Genomic DNA, 10,499 nt, shown 5'->3' on the forward strand with positions numbered 1-10,499 from the left:
ACGTTAAACCAAATAAACCAAACCAAACCCCTTGGGGGTCAGAGTCACCAGTTATGCAAAATCTGTTCCCCCTTGTCCCAAGGATGTTTCTGACTAATTTGGGTTCAAATCCATCAATAACTTTATGACTAGTAGTGATTTAAAGGAATTAACACGAACATACCGCAGCCTCCCAAAACACACATACGCACTCGCCACACGCATGCATGTCTCACGCACGGGAGGCCGTTCCTAAATGACCTTAGCTGTTAATAGGACGTTAAACAAAATAAACCAAACCCCCAAGAATGTTTCTGACCAAATTGGGTTCTAATCCATTCATAACTTCATGACTAGTAGCGATTTAAAGGAATTACCTCTATTTCACCTAATGGGCCCGCCCCTTTGGCCCCTTGGGGATCAGAGTCCACCATTTATGCAAAATTCATTCCCCTTGAGGATGTTTCTGACCAAATTTGGTTAAGGATTTTATGACTAGTAGCGATTTAAAGCAAATGTTGATGGACAACGTACTCCGCGCCATGGCATAACCTTAGAATCGCGTAATTCTCTAATTTAATGTCCGCTGGTACGCGATTCTATGGTTCAGCTTTCTGAAAATAGATGTTGTTCTCTACTTTTATTGGTTAAGTAATTGATTAAACCTTTATAAAAATTCATTAAATATCGCATTGTGACATTATGGTGACACAGTGGATTGCTTCCGCAATAGCAAGGGGCTTGACAAGGTCAGCTTTCAAGAAGTTCAGTATGACATGTGTGGTTCCATTTCGCCGAACACGAAAAATATGATGTTTAGAGTGTTTCAAGGGTGTATTGACTTCAAGGATTTGTTTAAGCGTTTTGCGGTCAATTTTATACAACATTATAACATACACGTACATCATCAGACATAAAATCACTAGTACAATGTATAATATTTATCCTTGTCAGTAAATTAGGTTCAAAGACATTTTTAACACAATATACATACAAAAGCGGGTACGGTAATTTACTACCTATTTGGCTGCTGATATCGTTAACGGTCTGGTGTCCACCGCTGCAAATAATGGCACAGCTCAGAATATTCACATGCACTTAACTTTTAAGATGGTGGGCTATCTACATCAGATGGTGGGCTATTCAAATCGCCCTGCGGCCGTGGTCCGTGGTCCATCCCTCCGTAAACAATTCTTGTTTTCGCTTTTTAGGTTACCTGAAACGAAGTCTCAGTTGACCTATTGCGATCGCCTTTTGTCCGGTGTCGTCCGTCGTAAACAATTTACATTTTCAACTTCTTTTCAATTACTAACAGGCATAGAGACATGATATTGGGTGTGTAGCATGCTGGGATGAAGGGCTACCAAGTTTGTTCAATTAGATGACCTTTACCTTCATTCAAGGTCACAGTGGTCAAATATGCTAAAATCTTTAAACAACTTCTTGATAACCAAAAGGCCCGGATACCCAATATTAGGTATGTAGCATGCTTGGATGAAGGGCTACCAAGTTTGTTCAAATGGATGACCTTGACCTTCATTCATTCCAAAAACCTGTTATATTTAATACAAGAATACATTATTTACAAATTATAAGTGGTAAACTATATGGATATTAAGGTTGTATTCTTCCCTTTCGCTCCATTGCACATTGATTAGGGTAATTAGGCCACCTGCGACCTAAATAGTTAGCAATATGGGTGTTTTTGGGTAAATAAATATCTCATCTATCCATATATGTAAGGTAGGTGTTATGTCACGCCCGATTTTATGGTGTTTGCACCAAAATCTTAGCGACACCAAACAGTGTCGAAGAATTCCACGTTTTCATATAGTAGTGTGCTCTGGCCCTACACCAGACATGGGAAACTCGAGCTAACTTGTGGTATATGACTTCATAGACTTCAAGAGTATTTCTGTCCCGCATTTGAAGTTAATGCATGCTATCAAGAAAACATGTATTCTAAAGGATAAACTGCAACCGGTCTTTCGACGCTGATCCAATATTAAAACACATTATTTCAGTAAATTCAACATTGACAGGTCTTTATAAGCGCATCATCATAGTTCATTTGTACTGCACTGTGAAGTGTATACATAATTACTTACCATAAAATGTACAAGATTTATAGACAGAGGAAAATTATCAGGCACGATGAGCTAGGCCTATTGACATCATGTTCACGAGTACAAACACTATTGCAATATGTTTGAGATTTGTGTACATAACTAACATAACACATTGTTATTAGACCATTCAAGGGCGGTACTTGACAAATGTTGGCTATAAACATCATAGAATAATGGGCTTCAAAATCCCTCAAAGAATGTTGTAAATGGTTCGCACACGTAAACAATATCGTTAAATTAGCTTCGAAAGTTCGAGCGTTTCAAAACTTCTCTTTTTTTGCAAAAATTGCACAAAACATTGCTGAAATAATTCCCTTTACGGTATCACTTTTTTATGACTTGTAAATGTTTTTATTGTTTTTACTATCAACTGCTGAAAGCGAAATTCCAGATAAGAACCGATTTTAGTACAACATCCCCCCCCCCCCCCCCCCCCTCTCTCTCTCGCTTGCTTACAAAACAAAAATAATAACGAGAACATAGATCACACTCAAAATAGATTGAATGAGGGAAAAATATCAACAAAAATATAAATTTGAATCGCGAACCTGAAAAGAAGTACAGGATACTAGGTCAAAGCGTCTTCGGCTTCATCGAGGACCTGTCATACAAATCAGGGTCAAACCAGGGTTAAGTCACAATCTCAAAATGAGAGAGTCGGCAACGGAAGCAATGGGCATATCGTCAGTTTGTTAGTTATATTCATTATATAATGCCTTCGATTTTCCTAAACTATACACATAAGCTATATTTTGAACTATTGCAAGGATAAAAATGACTATCGCAAGGTCACGTGCGAACTATTGAACACCTGTGACGTTTCGGAATATTGTGCTACCCTTTCAAGCGTCTAAGTCACTCAGATGTCAACACTGCCGACGACAGTCATGCTGACTTCTAGGCCTACAGGAAAGTCGATAGGTCAGTGTTTCTAACTTCGTTTTAGTGATTATGTAATAAAACAAGAATGGCATGGGTGTCTGCAAAAGTTCAGGATATTTGACCCTCGGTACTGGTAATTTTGACCGCTCCTTCGGCCTCATGCAATAGAATATATAATAAAAACAAGAGGTCCATTTGGCCTGTATCGCTCACCTGGTTGGATTTGACCAAAAGTCAAAATAATGTCCATGTTCATTTCGTTAATAGCTTTAATTGTCGATCTGGAACAATGCTATATTTACCCTGCAGGTAGGGCGTAAGAATTGTACCTGCTGCCCCCATTGCATGATCGTAGGAGGCGACTAAATTTGGGATCTTATCTTTTCTCTTCTTTCTTAACAGCTTTGTTTTTCCTGTCTCCCTCGACCATGCCTCACTTTTGGTCTTTAGTTGAGCGTTCGCCCCTGTTAGGGAGGCTTTGGGTTCTGTCCCCTGGCCGAGACATACCAGAGTCTTTAAAAAGTGTAGCTGCTGCTCCTGCTTAGCGCTCAGCATACAAGGAGTTGGACACTGGTTCGCCCGTTGTCAGTATAATGTGACCGGGTGGGGTGACCTGCTGGGTGTCTTCGGCAGTATGCTTCAGTGAGGTAGCACTATAAATCGGCAAAAGCTCCGGCCTATCACAAGGAGACTTAACACGAACATACCGCAGCCTCCCAAAAATCATACGCACTCGCCTCACTCATGCATATCGCACGCACGGGAGGCCGTCCTTAAATGACCTTTGCTGTTAATAGGACGTTAAACCAAATAAACCAAACCAAATCCCTTGGGGGTCAGAGTCACCAGTTATGCAAAATCTGTTCCCCCTTGTCCCAAGGATGTTTCTGACTAATTTGGGTTCAAATCCATCAATAACTTTATGACTAGTAGTGATTTAAAGGAATTAACACGAACATACCGCAGCCTCCCAAAACACACATACGCACTCGCCACACGCATGCATGTCTCACGCACGGGAGGCCGTTCCTAAATGACCTTAGCTGTTAATAGGACGTTAAACAAAATAAACCAAACCCCCAAGAATGTTTCTGACCAAATTGGGTTCTAATCCATTCATAAATTCATGACTAGTAGCGATTTAAAGGAATTACCTCTATTTCACCTAATGGGCCCGCCCCTTTGGCCCCTTGGGGATCAGAGTCCACCATTTATGCAAAATTCATTCCCCTTGAGGATGTTTCTGACCAAATTTGGTTAAGGATTTTATGACTAGTAGCGATTTAAAGCAAATTTTGATGGACAACGTACTCCGCGCCATGGCATAACCTTAGAATCGCGTAATTCTCTAATTTAATGTCCGCTGGTACGCGATTCTATGGTTCAGCTTTCTGAAAATAGATGTTGTTCTCTACTTTTATTGGTTAAGTAATTGATTAAACCTTTATAGAAATTCATTAAATATCGCATTGTGACATTATGGTGACTCAATGGATTGCTTCCGCAATAGCAAGGGGCTTGACAAGGTCAGCTTTCAAGAAGTTCAGTATGACATGTGTGGTTCCATTTCGCCGAACACGAAAAATATGATGTTTAGAGTGTTTCAAGGGTGTATTGACTTCAAGGATTTGTTTAAGCGTTTTGCGGTCAATTTTATACAACATTATAACATACACGTACATCATCAGACATAAAATCACTAGTACAATGTATAATATTTATCCTTGTCAGTAAATTAGGTTCAAAGACATTTTTAACACAATATACATACAAAAGCGGGTACGGTAAAATACATATACGATACGAATCTATGTATTGAATTTAAAGCTTGCCCGTATCCAAACCAGTCTGGAAAATTCATATAATCATACTGAATCTCAAACTCACTTTTCTATGCATGTGTTTTTTTCTGTCTATGATTTTCAAGCAAAGGATTATTTTACATTGTCTTTCTTATGTTGATAACAGTTCGAAGCAATTGAGAAAATTATACCAGCTCAATGTTACCGATAACTTGTATCTTATTTATGTCATCATTGTATACATGTATTTGTCGAAAATGTTAAATGAAAATTAAAATCGCATCATGAATGTTGAAATTTAACTTACTTATTTAGACTGCTTGTTAACCTTTTCCAAAAACATGTTCATGTAGAAGAGCATGAACTATTTACAACTCTGGCAAACGATTTCATGTCCCGTTCTCTCCTTTGGTATAGATAATCTATTTAATAATTCGTTTCATAAATATGAATTCAACTGATTTAATTCCAAGTTTTCCGGGTTTTTTTCCCTCCCAATTCATAGCTGTTATAATGATTAGCCTATTTTGGGAGATAATTGACCTACGTAGGGCTTTTTTCTCACTAATTTGGCATGGGGCCGTTTTGTCTCATATTAAGGAAGAATATTGATGAATTGAGGAACATGGTTTAGGACAGCAGCAAACAACAAATGCTTAGGCTTCCTGCAGTGTTTTGATTAGATCTGGTATTGTTTAACGGCCCATCGACAGCTGGGGAAATTTTTGACCAATCGATACTCGCTGCTATAACGAAGGTCTAAATTGCTATAAAAACGGAGGTCGTGTAACCTTGCAATAATATTTGATATGATTAAACATTTCTTATGCAATTTAGCATTTTATTAGCCTATCGCCACATCTGAAAATCTATAATTCACACATTCCAATAATATACTACTAAGAGTTGTCTCAGTAATCCTCCATGCGGGACTTCTCCCGAGGATGCTGATCCAAAAATGGTATCGATGAAGCTACTCCGATAAAAAATGATTTTAAACCACTTTTTTAAATTGTTGTCAAGAAAGCGCATCCTGTTTTGTGTAATAATCAAATTTCAGAATGTTTGACCTTGTTCACCGAGCTATATAACTTCAATTCTGTGGAATCTTGAATACTCACTAGCAATTGCATTACATTGATTTATTCAAATTTCCTTACAAATAAAGTGAACTTTACATTTGTATCAAAGATGGCGGCATAAAGTTCCGGCCAATCACAAGGAGACTTAACACGAACATACCGCAGCCTCCCAAAACACACATACGCACTCGCATGCATGTCGCACGCACGGGAGGCCGTCCTTAAATGACCTTAGCCGTTAATAGGACGTTAAACAAAATAAACCAAATATTTGAGTACATTTTGTTGCGTGTCTTGTTAATTTTGGATTGCAGTATTTATTGTCAAAGCAATGACGTTATGTGCAGGTTTGCGGAATGAATATTGATAATAGCTATCGGAATAAACAATTTGCATGTGTATTTCATCCGAGAAAACCATATTCATAGACTTAATGTGACTAGATGTGAATCGCATCGGGCTTGCTACGATATCGGTAATGAGACCGGTTTCTTTGTGAGCGTCTTTCTAGTGTTGTTTAGAACGAATATCCATAGCCTGCCAACACCAATATAAACCAAAAGGATAAAGATGCTAAAAAATCGTATAGAAGAGTTGTTCCCCGCTCCGTTTAATTTAATATTCAGTCTATTGTCAGTAGGAGTAGAAATGCTCGCACACTGGTTCCTAATTGTCTACCACTATCATGACAAACATATATGTTAACCTAGAACTTCCTGTCATTAACGTGCTATATTTCCATCAAGCTACGAAATTATTAAGGAAAATAATGAAAATAATAGCACGATGAAATACAACAAAAGATGATATTTCTGTAACACCTGAGCGAGGTTATAGGTATTTATCTGTATTCCGGAATATTGATCGTTAGCAAGATGTTAGTCAGAAACATCATTGATAGTTACTCTGTCGGCAATATGGATCTATCTTGAGAAAAAAAGGTCATTGCTTTCTTTTATTCCATGCAGACAAAGATATATATTTTTGATAATAGTTCGCCACATAGATCTTGTTCTGAGGAAAATGTCATTGTTTTCGTTCGTTTCATGCAATGATATTTTTCTTAATGATTGTTTGTTAACTGGCATCCGCAGCACAGAAAGTGCATTATTTGGTCTTAGGAAAGGTACGATATAATTTGACAGTTTTGAAGTCATGCTAAATATATCTGATTATCATCAGACTCTTGATGTAGATGTATAACAAAACACACCGATTTCAACTGTTTTTTTAAACTTATAATTTTATTTGGTTTCATGGTAATATAATTCCTCCATACCAAATATCTTATTTCCTTACAATTGACATCTTGCACACATTTTATCCATTCTAATTAAAATATAGATGCTCATTCTCACTATCTTAAACCATCTAGATTTTAATAATATTGACATTTCACCCAGACTGATTTGAATATTCTAACACTCAATAGATAAATTGATATTTAAGATATTTCGATAGATGTTCTCTTTAAAAAATCATTTTTGAGTAATGAAGATTACGACAGAAAGAAAACCAGCTTTGTATTGAAATAAAAAGGAAAGACAGATTATTATAGCCTAAGTCGTACACAAAACATAATAATTTACAATGAGGGCATAAACGAACGGACGGAATATCTCAAATATTAACAAGAGGCTCATGGGCATTAACGGTCACCTGGATTTTGATATAATATTGGTAGATTTTATTCCTGTGACCTTGAATATGAGGTCAATGTCTTCACTCCAGCATGCTACAGGCAAAATATATCGTTTCTATGTGTGTTGGTCCTCGAAAAGACGTTTAAAAGATTTTGGCATATTTAAGCCTGGTGACCGTAAATGAAGATCAAGGTCATGCTCATTCATCTGAACAATCATTATATCCCTTTACCCCACAATACTATCAGGCTATTGGCCTAATGTCATATCTCTAGGCCTCTTGGTTTATGAGAAGAAGTTGTTAATAAAGGTTTTAGCATATTTTATCCCTGTGACCTTGAATGAATGTCAATGTCATTCGTTTGAAAAATCGTGATAGCCCTTCACTCCAGCATGCTCCTGGCCTTATATCAGGTATCGGGGGCTCGTGGTGAGTGCGTATGTGTGTTTTGTGGGAGGCTGCGGTATGTTCGGTGTTAAATCTCCTTGTGATAGGCCGGAACTTTTGCCGATTTATAGTGCTACCTCACTGAAGCATACTGCCGAAGACACCCAGCAGGACACCCCACCCGGTCACATTATACTGACAACGGGCCAACCAGTCGTCCCACTCCTTGTATGCTGAGCGCTAAGCAGGAGCAGCAACTACCATTTTTAAAGACTCTGGTATGTCTCGGCCAGGGGACAGACCCAAAGCCTTCCTCACAGGGGCGAACGCTCAACTAAAGGCCAAAAGTGAGGCAGTGTCAAGGGAGACGTTAGGAAGAAAAAAGTTAAGAAGAGAAAATATAAGATCCCAAATTTTCGTCGCCTCTTACGATCATGCAATGGGGGCAGCAGGTACAATTCTTACGCCCTAACTGCAAATAACACATGAAATGGGAACTTTCTATATACGAGAATAAAGAGTAGGGTATTGAGATTTTAAAAATCAAAAATATACACTCCTGGTATCAATAGAAAGATGTAGAATTCGAGGTGGGGGATCCTTGTCCAGTGTAAATATCAGGATTACTGTCTTCCTGATGTACTGGTGTGATCTTATATGCTATTAAACCTTTCCAATAACATCATTTTTCTGGTAGGGAAATCTTGGAATTTTAATTTGATATAAATTTCACAGCATTTGAACTTCAAATGAGCGATTGAGGGGATGAAGTTATTGGTAATAACATATAGTAAAATATTGAGTTGCGTGAGACCTTTAGTTGCCTTTTTCGATCATGTAATGGGAGCATTAAGTCCTATCACTTCACCCTACCTTTATCGCAGTGATTAATTTTAGAATTGCCTTATTTGGTTTCTTTTAAAAACTACAAGCTAGTTCGTATGCATTACTTACGACAAGAAGGATTGTTGCGACATATAGGAACTCCAACTCACAACACAATTTGAGGTGGTATAAACATAATTGTGAATTCTGATTTTGCAATTTTAAACCATTTTCTACGAGAAACATGGTCGAAGTTTGTTTGATAGGATGTCTTTTGGCACACCCAATGAAACCATTTTATTTCATGTCTAATTTCTCCAATTAACCCCAGCCACAGCCGCCATTGTGGTAACATAATCAACAAGAGATCCCAAAGGGATCTTGGCGCCCACCATTGAACGATCTTTATAGGTTCCATGTCAGATTGATCTTTTCTCTAATTTTTCCTTCCTTTTACTAATCTGTGTAAATTGAGAAACATCCCTCTAGTACTTTTCAAACAAGGGGAAGCTATATATGAAATTTGAGAAAGATCCCTTCAGTACTGTCTGAGAAATAGCGATAACAATCTTCAATTGTCAAAATCCAAGATGGCTGCCTGTCGGCCATGTTGTTTTTCGATTGGTCTCAAAATGCAATATGCATAACTAGGCACCAAGAGGAACCTACATATGAAATTTGAGTAAGATCCCTTCAGTACTTTCTCAGAAATAGCGATAACAAACTTCAATTGTCAAAATCAAAGATGGCTGCCTGTCGGCCATGTTGTTTTCCGATTGGTCTCAAAATGCAATATGCATAACTAGGCACCAAGAGGAACCTACATATGAAATTTGTGAAAGGTCCTTTCAGTACTTTCTCAGAAATAGCGATAACAAACTTCAATCGTCAAAATCCAAGATGGCTGCCTGTCGGCAATGTTGTTTTCAAATTGGTCTCAAAATGCAATATGCATAACTAGGCACCAAGGGGAACCTACATATGAAATTTGAGAAAGATCCCTTCAGTACTTTCTCAGAAATAGCGATAACAAACTTCAATTGTCAAAATCCAAGATGGCTGCCTGTCGGCCATGTTGTTTTCTGATTGGTCTCAAAATGCAATATGCATAACTAGGCACCAAGGGGAACCTACATATGAAATTTGAGTAAGATCCCTTCAGTACTTTCTCAGAAATAGCGATAACAAACTTCAATTGTCAAAATCCAAGATGGCTGCCTGTCGGCCATGTTGTTTTCCGATTGGTCTCAAAATGCAATATGCATAACTAGGCACCAAGAGGAACCTACATATGAAATTTGTGAAAGGTCCTTTCAGTACTTTCTCAGAAATAGCGATAACAAACTTCAATCGTCAAAATACAAGATGGCTGCCTTTCGGCCATGCTGTTTTCCGATTGGTCTCAAAATGAAATATGCATAACTAGGCACCAAGGGGAACCTACATATGAAATTTGAGAAAGATCCTTTTAGTACTTTATGATAAATAGCGATAACAAACTTCAATTGTCAAAATCCAAGATGGCTGCCTGTCGGCCATGTTGTTTTCCGATTGGTCTCAAAATGCAATATGCATAACAAGGCACCAGGGGGAACCTACATATGAAATTTGAGAAAGATTCCTTCAGTACTTTCTCAGAAATAGCGATAACAAACTTCAATTGTCAAAATCCAAGATGGCTGCCTGTCGGCCATATTGTTTTCCGATAGGTCTCAAAATGCAATATGCATAACTAGGCACCAAGGGAAGCCTACATATGAAATTTGAGA

Source organism: Pecten maximus, chromosome 15, assembly GCF_902652985.1.
Source record: "Pecten maximus chromosome 15, xPecMax1.1, whole genome shotgun sequence".
NCBI classification, from domain to species: Eukaryota; Metazoa; Mollusca; class Bivalvia; order Pectinida; family Pectinidae; genus Pecten; species Pecten maximus.